The sequence below is a fragment of the Opisthocomus hoazin genome, chromosome 1, assembly GCF_030867145.1.
Source record: "Opisthocomus hoazin isolate bOpiHoa1 chromosome 1, bOpiHoa1.hap1, whole genome shotgun sequence".
NCBI classification, from domain to species: Eukaryota; Metazoa; Chordata; class Aves; order Opisthocomiformes; family Opisthocomidae; genus Opisthocomus; species Opisthocomus hoazin.
In genome coordinates this window covers 112,397,715-112,412,621 of record NC_134414.1, presented here as the reverse complement: position 1 = coordinate 112,412,621, position 14,907 = coordinate 112,397,715, and positions in this window count along the sequence as shown.

Here is a 14,907-nt window from a genome sequence, read left to right as displayed (position 1 = left end):
TAGTCAGACACAATTTGCCCTTAGTGAGGCCGCATTGGCTGTCTCTGATCGCCACCCCGTCTTCCGTATCTTTGGACATGTCTTCCAGGAGGATCTGTTCCGTGGTCTTAAGCGCACAGAGGTGAGGCTGACTGGTCGGAACTCCAGACCTGGAGGTTAATATCAACACCTGCAATCCCTTTTATTTTAAACAGAGATCTTTATGAGAATGTCGCTGAAGAGCTGAAGTGAAGGATCTTCTCTCAGTCACTGCAAGTCACATGGGGATGAGATGTGGTCAATTAGAAGGTTAAACCAATCCCAGTAAGCCAAATAAAGGACAGCAGAGACTTCACAGGCTCAATCACTCTTTGTGTGTCTGTACTATCCAGATTGCCCAGGATATCTGTCTATGACACCATAAAGTCCTCTTCTAAGTCCACTGCTCTTTGCACCTGTACCAATGTCGTTACTGCCTTTATCATTTAGTGGAAGGACTGCTATGTCTGTCTTTCTCATCTCAAACCCTGGATCATTCTGGTAGAAAGGGACAAACAAATAGCTCTTCACTCCTAATTTTACATCTTAGAATACCATCTCATTGTTTATATTAATCCTATTTCCCTACCTTCCAGTTTGATTAAAAAAGCAATTGAAAGTCAGTTGTTTTCAATGAGAAAATGACTCAGAATCCTGTTCTGTCCACTTTGTAGATCCTACACTATAGCGCAAATTAAATGGTGGCACATGCAAGATATTTAAAACACGTCTTGAAGGAAAATAAAACCTCACAAAAGCAATCATTAAGAGCTGTATTATTTTTAAATGCCAAGTAGGTTAGGCAATTACAGTGTGAAATAAGATAATTGACTCAGTCTTAAAAGGTACTGCCAAGATATTTTACTCCCAGGACCTTTAGTAAGAGTATTAGTTGTTCAATATCTCACATCCTCTGGCTCTAAAAGAATGACAACAAGAAAATGAATTAGAGTTTACTTTTCTGTTGGAGACTAGTAATAGATTAGTACAACTTGGCAAAATGCTTCAGGACAAGACAGTCCACCTTAACCTGGACAATTTTAGAGAAATCAAAAATCCTGAATTTACTGTTCCAGCAACAAATAAAACATCTTAACTTGAACTATTTCAGCAATCAATATCTAATCTGCACTCACAGCATTTTTATTTTAGTTAAAAAATAAAAGAGTGAAAAGGTGGAGTGTTTTGTAGACAAAGAAGGAACTTCAGCTTCATTGCTTTGCGTCTGTTTTGCCACAGAAATGTTCCAGGTTCATGTTTCCAATATTGTCAAAATAAGGCAATCTATCTTTTCCACAGAGTTCTTTCTTGCTTTTTAAACACCAGCCTTATTTTATCATGCATTTTTTTTAAATTTCAGTTGACATCATTGACCACACCCTAGAGTGTTATCCTTCTTTTAATGATTATGATGGCATTGTAGGGGTGTCTCAGGTACTCAGAAACATTTGCACCTCTCAACCACACTCTGTATTGCAGCAAAAACTCTTAACATGACAAATAAAACTGTAAAACAAATGAAACTGGAAGACATGTCCATATTACTGCAGTAAAGCACAACAAATTGCAGATAAACACCAGTCTAGTTAAAAATATAAAGCATTTTATAAAGGTTATACTTAGTCTTTGTTATGGGTTTGCAAGGCAAGGTTTTGGTAGTGTGGGAGGTTATAGGAGTGGCTTCTGTGAGAAGCTGCGAGAAGGTTCCCCCATGTCTGATAAAACCAGTGCCAACTGGCTCTAAGAGGGACCTGTCCCTGGCCAAGGCCAAGACAATCAGCGACGGTGGTAGTGCCTCTCTGATAACATATTTGAGATGGGGAAGAAAAAACAACAGTGAAACAGCAGTGAAGAGAGAGGAGTGAGCCTATGTGAGGGAGTAATTACTTTCTTCCCCTGCTCCAACATGGGATACCTCCCACTGGACACAGTCTTCCATGAACTTCTCCCACATGAGTCCTTCCCATGGGCTGCAGTTCTTCACAAACTGCTCCAGAATGGGTCACTTCCACTGGGTGTAGTCCTTCAGGAACAGGCTGCTTCAGTGTGGGTCCCCCACGGAGCTGCAAGTCCTGACAGCAAACCTGCTCCAGCATGAGTTCCTCTCTCCATGGGTCCGCAGGTCCTGTGAGGAGCCTGCTCCAGCATGGATTTCCCACAGGACCACAGACTCCATTGTGTGCATCCACCTGGTCCACTCCATGGGCTGCAGGTGGATATCTGCTCCACCATGGACCTCGATGGGCTGCAGGGGGACAGCCTACTTCACTGTGGTCTTCATCACGGTCCTCAGGGGAAAGTCTCTGCTCTGGCACATGGATCACCTCCTCACCTTCCTTCTGCACTGACCTTGGTATCTGCAGAGTTGTTTCTTTCACATCGTCTCACTCCTTTATCCTGTTGCAGGTTTGTTTCCCTCTTCTTAAATATGGTATTACAGATGCACTACCACTGTCGTTAATTGGCTCAGCCAGTGGTGGGTCCATCTTGGAGCTGGCTGGCATTGGCTCTAATGTGCACAGGGGAGGCTTCTAGTAGCTTCTCACTTAAATGACCCCTGTAGCCTCCCTTATACCAAAACCTTGCCACAAAAGCATAATACACAGTGTTCTCAACATGTTTCTCATACTAAATCCAAAACACAGGAGCTACTGGGAGGAAAAATAACTCTGCCCCATCCAAAACCAGGACATCGAGATTACCTCTGATAGCCATTTTTATAATAGTACTTGGTGAACACTTTATATTTACATTATTTCTTTAAACATTGATTTTAAAATTTTAAATATCAATAATTGGAATATTGAATTTTACATATAAAAGATATACTTTGTGAAACATTCAGGCATATAGAAAAAATTAAGACATAAAGATTTATGAAAGCTGATATCTGGTTTTCGAATGTGTCCTTGGGTTTTATTTTTAGTGTTGTGATTTCCCTATGTAATCCTTCTCTTTTTTTCAATTTACGTAGACCCTGATATATGGTATTCTGGCGCAGATTTGACCAATTATTTTTTCTTTACAACAGTCTTAGCAGTTATATATAATTAATACAAAGATCACTGAAACATTAGAATCATAGAATTAACCTTAAAAAGACTACTTAACCAATAAAATACAATAAAATATTGTAACACCTTATTGAAATTAATATCTTTATCAATAATCAATATAGTTTAGGATGAAAACATAGCTGAGCATTTTATGCATTTAGCATCATCAAATTGTGACAAAGATTTTCCAACAGAAAAGCAGCTCAATTTAATAGCCTTCATACAGTAAAAAGTGTATGTAGCTCAAATTTGTCTAAGCTGCAATCATTATATAGTCACTGAACATGTAATTACTCCATCTATTATTATAATTGCTTAGTCCTTTGAAGGCATCTGAAAATTATTAATAAGAGTGAAGAAAATTATACTTTAAAAACTCTTGTGTGGTACATCAAGAGAAGGAAATCCTTCCTTTGAAGTTTTTATACAATAATGCTGCCTTCACTGTTTTAATAGAGGGGACCTTATAATCTTGTGAGCAGTCTACTGAAAAATATTTCTTTTTTTAACAAAGATAGGTTTAGCTGTTTCTGAAGAAAATTATTTACCTGTTGTAAATCGTATCAGATCTGTGTGTTTTGATTAAGAACTGTCAACCTTATCAGTTTTGTTACTGCAATTAACAATTAATTTTTTTATTGGGTTGGTGTTAAATGGAATTTGAGACATATTATCCTCATTCTTCATCCACGCTGTGATATATTCATTTTTATTTTCAAGTGTCTATTCCTACTGCTGCCAGAGCCCTAGAAGATTCAGTCTGGATCAACAATAGAAAAAAATTCTACTTTTTTTTTTTTCCACAAACTTTTTATTGTTTGTTGCTTTTTTTTCATGCCACTTATGCTTTTGCCCATGACTGCTGAAATCGTTCTGGCACATTGTGAGGTTATTATTTTCCCACAACTACATACCATTACCTTATATTCAATCTCTTTCTTACAGCCAGCTCCTCAGACATGCACATTTATTGACTATTAAACTAACCTTAAATCTTTTCAGGAAACAAGGTGAAAAATTCAAGATCACTTTTACCAACAAAATCTTAATTTTAAAACTTTTTTTTCCAGAGTACATTTGCATTTCCATAGAAAACCTCACAAAATTTTGCTTCCAACAAGTTGTAATAAGAAGTAGTTTGCATACTAGTCTTAATATTTCCAATTTTTAAATACCATTGCTAACCATTAAGGGATATCAAATTCTTCTTCCATATCTAGCTTCCTTCTGTCACTGGATTAAGAGTATAGAATGTGTAAGGCACTGCAATACGCAAAGGCAGAGATCATGTGAAGTAATATTAAAGGAATCTTGTCGAATATTGCTGTGGTAAGTGGCACTGTAATGCCATAGACTTCTATTGACCCTTATCACCTCCTATTCATTGTGTTATCTTGTACAAGAACACTACCATTAACCAAGATGTGAGCTAGTTTGTGCACAGTTTATGTTCCCATAGTTGTAATAAAATAGACACACATTTTTTATCCAATGTAGTTATATCTCATACATATGCCAAATAATTATAATAATATATATATATATCAGTGATGGTCTTCAGCAAATATGAATTTAGCTACAACTTTGCTATATCGTTAGCCATAAAAAATTCTACAGCACTGAGGCAATATGAGCTACCAACTGGCAAGCAGCACAGCAGTGTACCTTCAGGGGATAATTTCAGCAAATCATTATCAAATTTACTTTCATTAACTCAGTCAAGAAAAGATCAACAATCATCTTGGTCTTGCTTTATTGAGGAGTATTATAATCCATGATTAAAGAACTTATTTCATTCTTAAACAAAAATTACACTGTGTATGCTAGAATGATCGTGACCTTATGAAGTTTATTCCTATCATAGCAACGTCATCATTTGCACTTGCAGAATTTTTTAGCCTAGAAATTCAAGATTAATCTATTTAATAATTATCTACATGACCTGCAAGTTGCTCTGTTATTATGAGCTCATTTTCTTATTGCCACCTTTATATACCCTGTTATTAGTATGCAGTAAGAAAATGTGTGAATTTATATTTGCGATCCGCAAACCATCATTCACCAAACAGACAGATAAATGCGCATTGTAAAAGATAATGGAGACTTTACTCAAACTGTTAAGTTATATTTTCCTGATAAAGCATTCTAATGACATTATTCAGATGTGTCTTTTTGTGAGCTGGGCTTTTCCAATAGCCAAAGGAACTTTACTGTTTTATTTGTTCTGACATGTGTCAGAGCAATTATACAATCTCAGTTTACCATGTCAAGACCATTGTAACTTTATTTATGCTAAAAAATTTCATTATAATTTTGGCCAACTATCTTGTATTCATGCCAAGCACAATCAGCTTTCAGACCAGACGATGTAAGCAGTACTACCTTTAGTATACAGTTGTGTTAGACATTTCTGTAATTCTTTGACTAGGAACTTTATTCTGTGTAGGCTGTTGCAGGAACATCAGTCCTCTGATAGTTGTTGCCTGATTAGGGATTTATTAATTTAGAACTGGTTCAAATGATGTTGGGGAGAGGAAATCAAGATCCAGTTTGTCAGTCTGACCAGAGAAAGAGTGGAAAAAATACACAGCAAAGAGAAACAACAAATAGATAAATAAAAGTGCAGAATATTGCACTTGAGTTATGCTAAATAATCCTGCAGACTGAAAATGTCTAACTTGTTCATATTGTATGAATACTAAAATTTAGTCAGTGCTTGATGGAAGTCACTAGATGTCTGTAGAACTTTTTTCTTCCTACATCGTCATCACTTTCATGCAAAGGTTACAAGCACAGTACAATATCACTCCATTAAGTCCAACTGCTAAGTCACTTACAGAACCACAGAATCACAGAATCACAGAATGGTAGGGGTTGGAAGGGACCTCTGTGGGTCATCTAGTCCAACCCTCCTGCCGAAGCAGGGTCACCTACAGTAGGCTGCACAGGACCTTGTCCAGGCAGGTCTTTAATATCTCCAGAGAAGGAGACTCCACCACCTCCCTGGGAAGCATGTTCCAGTGCTCTGTCACCCTCAGAGGGAAGAAATTCTTCCTCATGTTTAGACGGAACTTCCTGTGCTTCAGTTTGTGCCCATTGCCCCTTGTCCTGTAGCTGGGCACTACTGAAAAGAGCTTGGCCCCATCCTCCTGACAACAACCCTTAAGATATTTGTAAGTATATATTAGGTCCCCTATTCTCTTTATTAGGTCCCCTAAAACATACACCCTAAATACACCTTGTTTAATCTCAGTGTCCGTTTTTTAATGAAATATAAGGCACAGTCCTTTAACTCTTAGAAAAACATCAGCGTAACCGACAAGATACTGTAGCTGTAGTCACTCTTCCAAATAGGAGTCTTCTGATTTGTAAGCCAGAAAAATAGTTTACTCTCAGAATGAACCTTGAATATGACATGTTATTTTGTGGCAAAAGCAATGCACTGATGATGGCAGACTCTTGCATCTTCATGGGTGGCACTGTGCTACCATGAGAGAAGGGACAGTTCTCTTTCCACCTGGGAGTTTGGGAATTTGTCAGGCAGCCCTCCAGACACCTATGACCTTGTTGACATGCAGGAAATGGGGCTATGCAACCTCCTGAGGTCGCTTTCCCTCCCATCTGTGTACGATTTTTAAGATGGGCACAGAAAGTTGAAATGGTAAATGTTGCTCAAGAATTTTTATACAATATACTTCTGACTGTAAACTTCCTAAATGTATGTAGAGTTGAAACAATTTTTGATTCTTTCAGTATCCCAGAAAAAGCAACTGAAATAGAAAATTATATTGCTGGAAAGATTATTGGTAACATAACATCAGCTGCCATGACTGTTCATTCACTGTCAACTTCATCCTAGTCAAGCACTCATCCAATCTTGTGTAACACTTCTTAGATATATTTTCCTTAAATGGTGGAACTGCCTTTCTCAAATGACTGATTTTATTATAACAGCATAAAATAATATATATATATATATATGCTGCTTTCTAACTTTATTTACCATTTTACTGTGCACAAGTGCTGTCAGGGGGGCTGCAGGGTGAGGGGTGGCCAGAGCTGCCCTGTGCTGGACACGGCCGCTTCCAGCCAGCTCCAACAGCCCCACCGCAGGGCACAGCTGAGCCCTGCAGCTGCTATGGTGGCACCTCTGGGAGACTCTGGGTAAGGAAGGCCAAAATGATGATCGGCAGTGAGGGGAACAGCCTTGCGAGCACCCAGGAGGGAGCGGGAGCAAATGGAGGTGGTGCTCCAGGTGCCCGAGCAGGGATCCCCTGCGGTCGCTGGAGGAGACCGTGGTGGAGCAGGTAGTCTCCCTGCAGCCTGCTGAGGACTCCACACTGGAGGGGGTGGATATGTCATAAAGGAGCTGCAGCCTGTGGAGAGATTACAATGGAACAGGTTTATCCTAAAGAACTGCCGCCCATGGAGATGACTCACTCGGGAGTCAGGGGAGGAGGGGGGGGCTGTAGGAAGTGTGAGGAGGAAGGAGAGATAGAGAGGACCTGTCAAGAACCTAAACTTCCTCATCCCCATGAACCGCTCAAGGGTGGGGAGGTAGAGGAGTTCAGGATGAAGAAGTGAAGCTGAGCCTGGGAAAAAAGAGATAGAAGGCAGATGTCATAATTTGTCTTTGTTTCTCACCTCCTTAATCTATTTTAATTGGCAACAAATGAAATTGTTTTTCCCCAGGTTGAGCCTGTTTTGCCTATGGAGGTAACCAGAAAGTGCTTTTCTTTTTCTCTTGGCCCATGGACTTTTCCATCTTTTCTTCTCCTCTGTCCGGCTGGGGAGGGGGAGTGTGAAGGCAGCTGGATGGGTGTCCTGGGTTCGGCCAGGACAGGGTTAATTTTCACCGGACTCCAGGACGGGGCACAGTCGGGGGGTGGAGGCTGACCCCACCTGGCCAAGCAGAGCCCAGTGTTCCATACCATGTGACGTCACGCTGGGTTCCGGTGGGGGGGGCAGCGCAGCAGGGACTCACTCGCGGCTCAGGAGGGTGCGGCGCCGGTCCTGTCTGGGAGAGCGGGTCTGTTGTGCAAGTTTGTGTCGTATTTTCTCCTTATTTGTATCGTTGTTGTTCCTGTTCCCTCTATTTGCTGTTCTGTTAAACTGCCCTTATCCCGACCCACCAGTTTCTGCATCTTTCTTTTCATTCTCCTCCACACACCGGCGGGGGGAGAGGCGGCCGCATGGCGCTTTTGTTGCCGGCGGCAGCCGAAACCAAAACATTTCATTGGCGCCCAAGCGTGGGGCGGGGATAACGGCAGGGCTCAGCAGTGGGTGTTAAAACTGCTATCTTAGATTTTCTTAAATATTGTTATACGCATTTTTCTGTGTTAAGTAGTCGCCGGTAAAAAAAAAAAAAAAAAAATGTTTCTGACTTTGATCAAGTGGCTCTGCTATGTAAATCCGTACTTGCACTATGTGTTCATTGCCATGCTGTTCATCATCACTGGGAAAAGGACCAGGATGATGATTTTACTATACTGTACTGTATCGACTTATGACATGATAACATCAATGTGCATGAAATTAGCCTTGTATTTGCATGCGGCACTGTGGTCATTTCCGTACCTCGGATCTTATGTCTTAGAATTTGTTAATAATCAAACCCAATCTGTGGGGAAAACCGGAGGGGACACCTTCTCCCACTCTCTCGCCCCCCGTCTCTCCTTCAGGCTGGTCCTAATGGCTTTTGAGAATTTCGAGTACCCGTGGGATGCTCAGCCCAGCACTCTCCTTTTGTTCTGCCTCCTGAATGGGTTTCAGCTTTTGTTTAGGGTTAAACAGGTAGTTAAGAACATCGTGCAGAGACCTGCCCCGGGGCCGGATAGCTGTGAGTGGCTAGGTGTGTGGGACAGCATGGGCAGGTATCTAGAGCAGTGGGCACTTGCGGTGTGTTTTAAAATCACCCCTGAACAAATACAGAATTCGGACAATCTCGTAAAATATCTGCAAAAAGTGTGCTGCCACCCTGGGAACTCCAGAGAGACACAAATCACTGCAATGTGCTGGGGTCTGGCCCACGCCTACCGAGCCCTGTTCAACCTGATTCAGTGCCCTAAAGGGGAAAGGGGGGGAAAAGAAGCAGCAGGCACTGTGGCTGGCGCTGCCCCCCAAGCCGGCCCTGCAGCCCCTCCAGCCCAGCAGGCAGTCACAACCCCCCTGACTGGCACCACAGCTGCTGCAGCCACTGGCGTGGTCCCGACTCCCCCAGTGGGCACAGCAGCTGCTCCAGCCACAGTTCCAGCCACAGGCACAGTGATTGAGCCCAGTGACCAACCTGTGCCAGTAGCAGTCGCACCTGTAAAACTAAAGAAAGACGCAAAGAGAGCAGATCGCTCTGGGAGGGAGGACGATGAGCTAGGGTCATCGCGGGAAATAGAGACAGTGATCATCACCCGGTCCCTGTCCCTGGGCGAGCTGCGAGACATGCGGAAAAATTACAGCTGCCACCCAGGCAAGCACATTGCTACCTGGCTGCTGCGGTGCTGGGATAACGGGGCCAGAAGCTTGGAATTAGAGGGCAAGGAAGCCAAGCAGCTGGGATCCCTGGCCAGCGACGGGGGCATTGACAAGGCCATTGGGAAAAAAGAACAAGTTCTCAGCCTCTGGAGGAGACTTCTGTCAGGCGTGAGGGAGAGATACCCCTTCAGTGACGATTTTGTATGCTATCCTGGCAAGTGGACCAATATGGAAAGGGGTATTCAGTACTTGAGGGAATTAGCTTTGCGGGAGATGGTTTACTGTGACACAGACAATGAGCAGGTAACCACAGACCCAGGTGAACTCCAGTGCTCACAATCCATGTGGAGGAAGTTTGTGTGTAGCACACCCTCCTCATATGCCAACTCACTGGCAGTTGTAAACTGCAAAGGTAAAGAGGCACCAGCAGTGGATGAGGTGGTTGTCCGACTCCGGGCAATATGAGGAAAGTCTCTCTTCCTCCCTTGTCTCAGCTGTGGAGAAACTGGCCCAGGAAGTCCGGAAAATGAAAGAGAGCAGGTCCTACTCCCCACCTGTATGGGCCAGTGTATCAGCTATTAGGGACAAGCGTTTCTCTGCTCAGGAGAGGGAATACAGAGGCTATACACCCCGGGACACCCTGTGGTTCTACCTGCGTGACCACAGAGAGGACATGAGGAAGTGGGATGGAAAACCCACCTCAAGTCTAGATGCACGAGTGCGTGAGTTGTGAGGTAAAACAATCACAAAAACGGATTCTGTTAGGAAAACTGCCTCTCCAGTTTCCAGCAGCCAGCTCTCCAGACCACGTAGATAGTTTGACCTTGATTCCGATTCTTTGGAGGGGACCTCCAAGTCATTTTTACAGCAGGTGAGCAGCAAATTCTCTGACGAGGATTAGAGGGGCCCTGCCTCCAGCCAGGTGGAGGAAAGGGACAACCGCGTTTATTGGACGGTGTGGATTCGGTGGCCTGGCACGTCAGATCCACAAGAGTATAAAGCTCTAGTGGACACTGGTGCACAGTGTACATTAAAGCCATTAGAGTTCAAAGGGTTAGAGTCCATTCGCGTTTCGGGAGTGACAGGGGGGTCACAAGAGCTGAGGGTATTGGAAGCTAAAGTTAGCCTCACTGGGCAGGAGTGGCAGAAGCACCCCATTGTAACTGGCCCCGACGCTCCGTGCATACTTGATATAGACTGTCTTAGGAGAGGGTATTTCAAGGACCCAAGGGGATATCGGTGGGCTTTTGGCATAGCTGCTTTGGAGACGGAAGAAATTAAACAGCTGTCCATTTTGCCTGGTCTCTCAGAGGATCCTTCCGTTGTGGGGTTGCTGAGGGTTGAAGAACAACAGGTGCCAATCGCAACAACAACGCTGCACCGGTGACGGTATCATACCAGCCAAGACTCCCTTAGCCCCTTTCATCTGCTGATCTGCCAGCTGGAGAGTCAAGGAGTGATCAGCAAAACTCGCTCACCCTTTAATAGTCCCATATGGCCAGTGAGAAAATCTACTGGAGAGTGGAGACTGACAATAGACTACCGTGGCCTGAATGAAGTCACACCACCGCTGAGTGCTGCCGTGCCAGACATGTTAGAACTTCAGTATCAGCTGGAGTCAAAGGCAGCCAAGTGGTATGCGACAATTGACATCGCTAATGCATTCTTCTCCATCCCTTTGGCAGCAGAGGGCAGGCCACAGTTTGCTTTCACCTGGAGGGGCATCCAGTACATCTGGAATCGACTGCCCCAGAGGTGGAAACACAGTCCCACCATTGGCCATGGACTAATCCAGACTGCACTGGAAAAAGGTGAAGCTCCAGAACATCTGCAGTACATCGATGACATCATTGTATGGGGTGACACAGCTGAGGAAGTTTTTGAGAAAGGGGAGAAAATTGTTCAGATCCTTCTTAAAGCCGGTTTTGCCATTAAGCGAAGTAAAGTCAAGGGACCTGCGCAAGAGATTCAGTTTTTGGGGATAAAATGGCAGGATGGGCGCCGTCAAATCCCAATGGATGTCATCAACAAAATAGCAGCTATGTCTCCACCCACCAGCAAAAAGGAAGCACAGGCCTTCTTAGGTGTTGTGGGTTTTTGGAGGATGCACATCCCAAATTACAGCCAGATTGTAAGTCCTCTGTACCACGTGACCCGGAAGAAGAATGATTTTGAATGGGGCCCTGAGCAACGACAGGTATTTAAACAGGTTAAACGGGAGATAGTTCATGCCGTAGCCCTTGGTCCAGTCCGGTCAGGGCAAGATGTTAAAAACGTGCTCTACACCGCAGCCGTGCAGAATGGCCCAACTTGGAGTCTCTGGCAGAAAACACCAGGGAGACACGAGGTCGACCCCTGCGTTTTTGGAGCCACGGATACAAAGGATCCGAGGCCCGCTATACTCCCACTGAAAAAGAGATTCTGGCAGCATATGAAGGCGTTCGAGCTGCTTCAGAAGTGGCCGTCACTGAAGCACAGCTCCTCCTAGCACCAAGATTGCTGGTCCTGGGCTGGATGTTCAAATAGAGGGTCCCCTCTATGCATCATGCCACTGATACTACGTGGAGTAAGTGGGTCGCGCTGATCACCCAGCGCGCCCGAATTGGATACCCCACTCGCCCAGGAATTCTGCAGGTAATCATGGACTGGTCAGAAGGCAAAGAGTTTGGAGCATCGCCAGAGGAGGAGGTGACACGTGCTCAAGAGTCCCCACTGTACAACAAGCTGCCAGAAGATAAGAAACAGTATGCCCTGTTCACGGATGGGTCCTGTTGCATTGTAGGGAAGCAGCGAAGGTGGAAGGCTGCTGTATGGAGCCCTACACGACAAGTCACGGAAACTGCCGAGGGAGAAGGTGAGTCCAGCCAGTTTGCAGAGGTGAAAGCCATCCAACTGGCTTTAGACATTGCCAGTCGAGAGAAGTGGCCAGTGCTCTGTCTTTACACCGACTCTTGGATGGTGGCCAATGCCTTGTGGTGGTGGCTGCAGCAATGGAAGAAGAACAACTGGCAGCGCAGAGGGAAAACTGTCTCGGCTGCCCCACTGAAGAACATCAAAAAAACCACCAGGTAGATCAGGCTGCTAAGACTGAAGTGGCTCAGATGCATCTGGACTGGCAACATAAGGGTGAACTCTTTATAGACTGGTGGGCCCATGACACCTCGGGCCACCAAGGAAGAGATGTGACATACCGATGGGCTCGTGACCAAGGGGTGGACTTGACCATGGACACCATCGTGCAGGTTATCCATGAAGGTGAAACATGCGCTGCAATCAAGCAACCCAAGCGGGTAAAGCCTCAGAGGTCTGGAGGACGATGACTAAAATATAAATATGGGGAGGCTTGGCAGATTGACTACATCACACTGCCACAAACCCGCCAAGGCAAGCGCTATGTGCTCACAATGGTGGAGGCCACCACCAGATGGCTGGAAACCTACCCTGTGCCCCATGCCACCACCCGGAATACCATCCTGGGCCTTGAAAAGCAAGTCCTGTGGCGACATGGCACTCCTGAAAGAATTAAGTCGGACAACGGGATTCACTTTCGCAACAGCCTCATAGACACCTGGGCCAAGGAACATGGTATCGAGTGGGTGTATCACATCCCCTACCATGAACCAGCCTCTGGAAAGATCGAGCGGTACAATGGGCTGCTAAAAACCACTTTGAGGGCAATGGGGGGAGGGACTTTCAAAAACTATGATACTCATTTAGCAAAGGCCACCTGGTTGGTGAATGCCAGAGGATCCACCAACCGGGCTGTTGTTGCCCAAGCAAAACTTCCACGCCCTGTAGAAGGGGATAAAGTCCTTGTAATGCACTTGCGGAACATGTTAGGGAAGCCAGTTTGGGTTAGTCCTGCCTCGGGCAAAGGCAAGCCCGTCCACGGGATTGCTTTTGCTCAAGGACCTGGGTGTACCTGGTGGGTAATGCGGAAGGATGAGGAAGTCCGATGTGTACCTCATGGGAATTTGATTTTGAGCGAGAATAGTCCATAAATACATTGTGTAAAGTTAATTGTTAAATAACCCTGTCACTCTCTGTTATCACTGTTATAATTGTTATATTTTGTACCACTAGTAGCATAGTAAGAATCGTCCAGATCGAAGAAGGATGGACTTTTTTGATGAAAACCTAGCAGAGCATAGCGATGATCGAACTGGACCTGGTTTTCAACAAGTGGCACCCAGCAACTTCATCGAGATCGACGTCTCCAACCTGCAGACTGTGGGCACGGGCCGCACCAGATACATCAGCCATGAGCTCCGTATGCAGCAAGTGACCGCCCATCACCACACATCACCTCTACTGCCACGGAAGACCATTACAACCGATGGAGCCCGAATTCATGGATTTAATGAACTCCATGGACACTTTAGAGTGATGATCCATAGACCAAGGGAATGATATCTGGAGGCAGGAGAAGTGGTGGTGATCAACTGGACAATGGGGGACTTGGGCATGACGTAGATGGTATGGAATAAGGGGTAAATAATGTCCTGGATTCGGCCACGTCAAGGTTATTTTTCACTGGAATCCAGGAAGGGGACACAGCAGGGCAGGCTGACCCCACCTGGCCAAACAGAGCCGATTATTCCGTACCATGTGACGTCACGTTGGGTTCCAGTGAGGGGGGCAGCGCAGCAGGGACTCACTCGCGGCTCGGGAGGGTGCGGCGCCGGTCCTGTCTGGGAGAGCGGGTCTGTTGTGCAAGTTTGTGTCGTATTTTCTCCTTATTTGTATTGTTGTTGTTCCTGTTCCCTCTGTTTGCTGTTCTGTTAAACTGTCCTTATCCTGACCCACCAGTTTCTGCATCTTTCTTTTCATTCTCCTCCCCACGCCGTCGGGGGGAGGGACGGCTGCGTGGTGCTTTTGTTGCCGGCAGCAGCCGAAACCATAACAATGGGCTTCCAGTAGCCAGTCAAGGATAACCTGGCATAATCATTTAAAACAGAAATTGGTAGAGATGGAGAATCATTAGTCAGTAAAGAATCTTTTTAATTTTGAAATTAATCTGTCTTTTCAGAAATAACGTAACTTGAAAAGCAGAATTTTATGAACTCTCTTACAAATAAACACAGATTTCTGGATAATAAACTGGTAACAATAGTGGATTGAAACATTTGGCATCATTGTGTTAGATCATAGGATGAATTTTGAGGCTAAAGTCTTGAATAAATTTATCTTGAATGATCCAGTAACATTGGTCTTCTAATAACAAAAGTCAAACTTTATAAACAGTATTAACCAAAGATGGGTAGAGAACAATACAGCAAAAAGTAACACTCTTAGAATAGAAGTGACTTAATAGTCACTCATTACACTTAACAATCACTTCATAGTCATCTCAACAGTCTGTAGT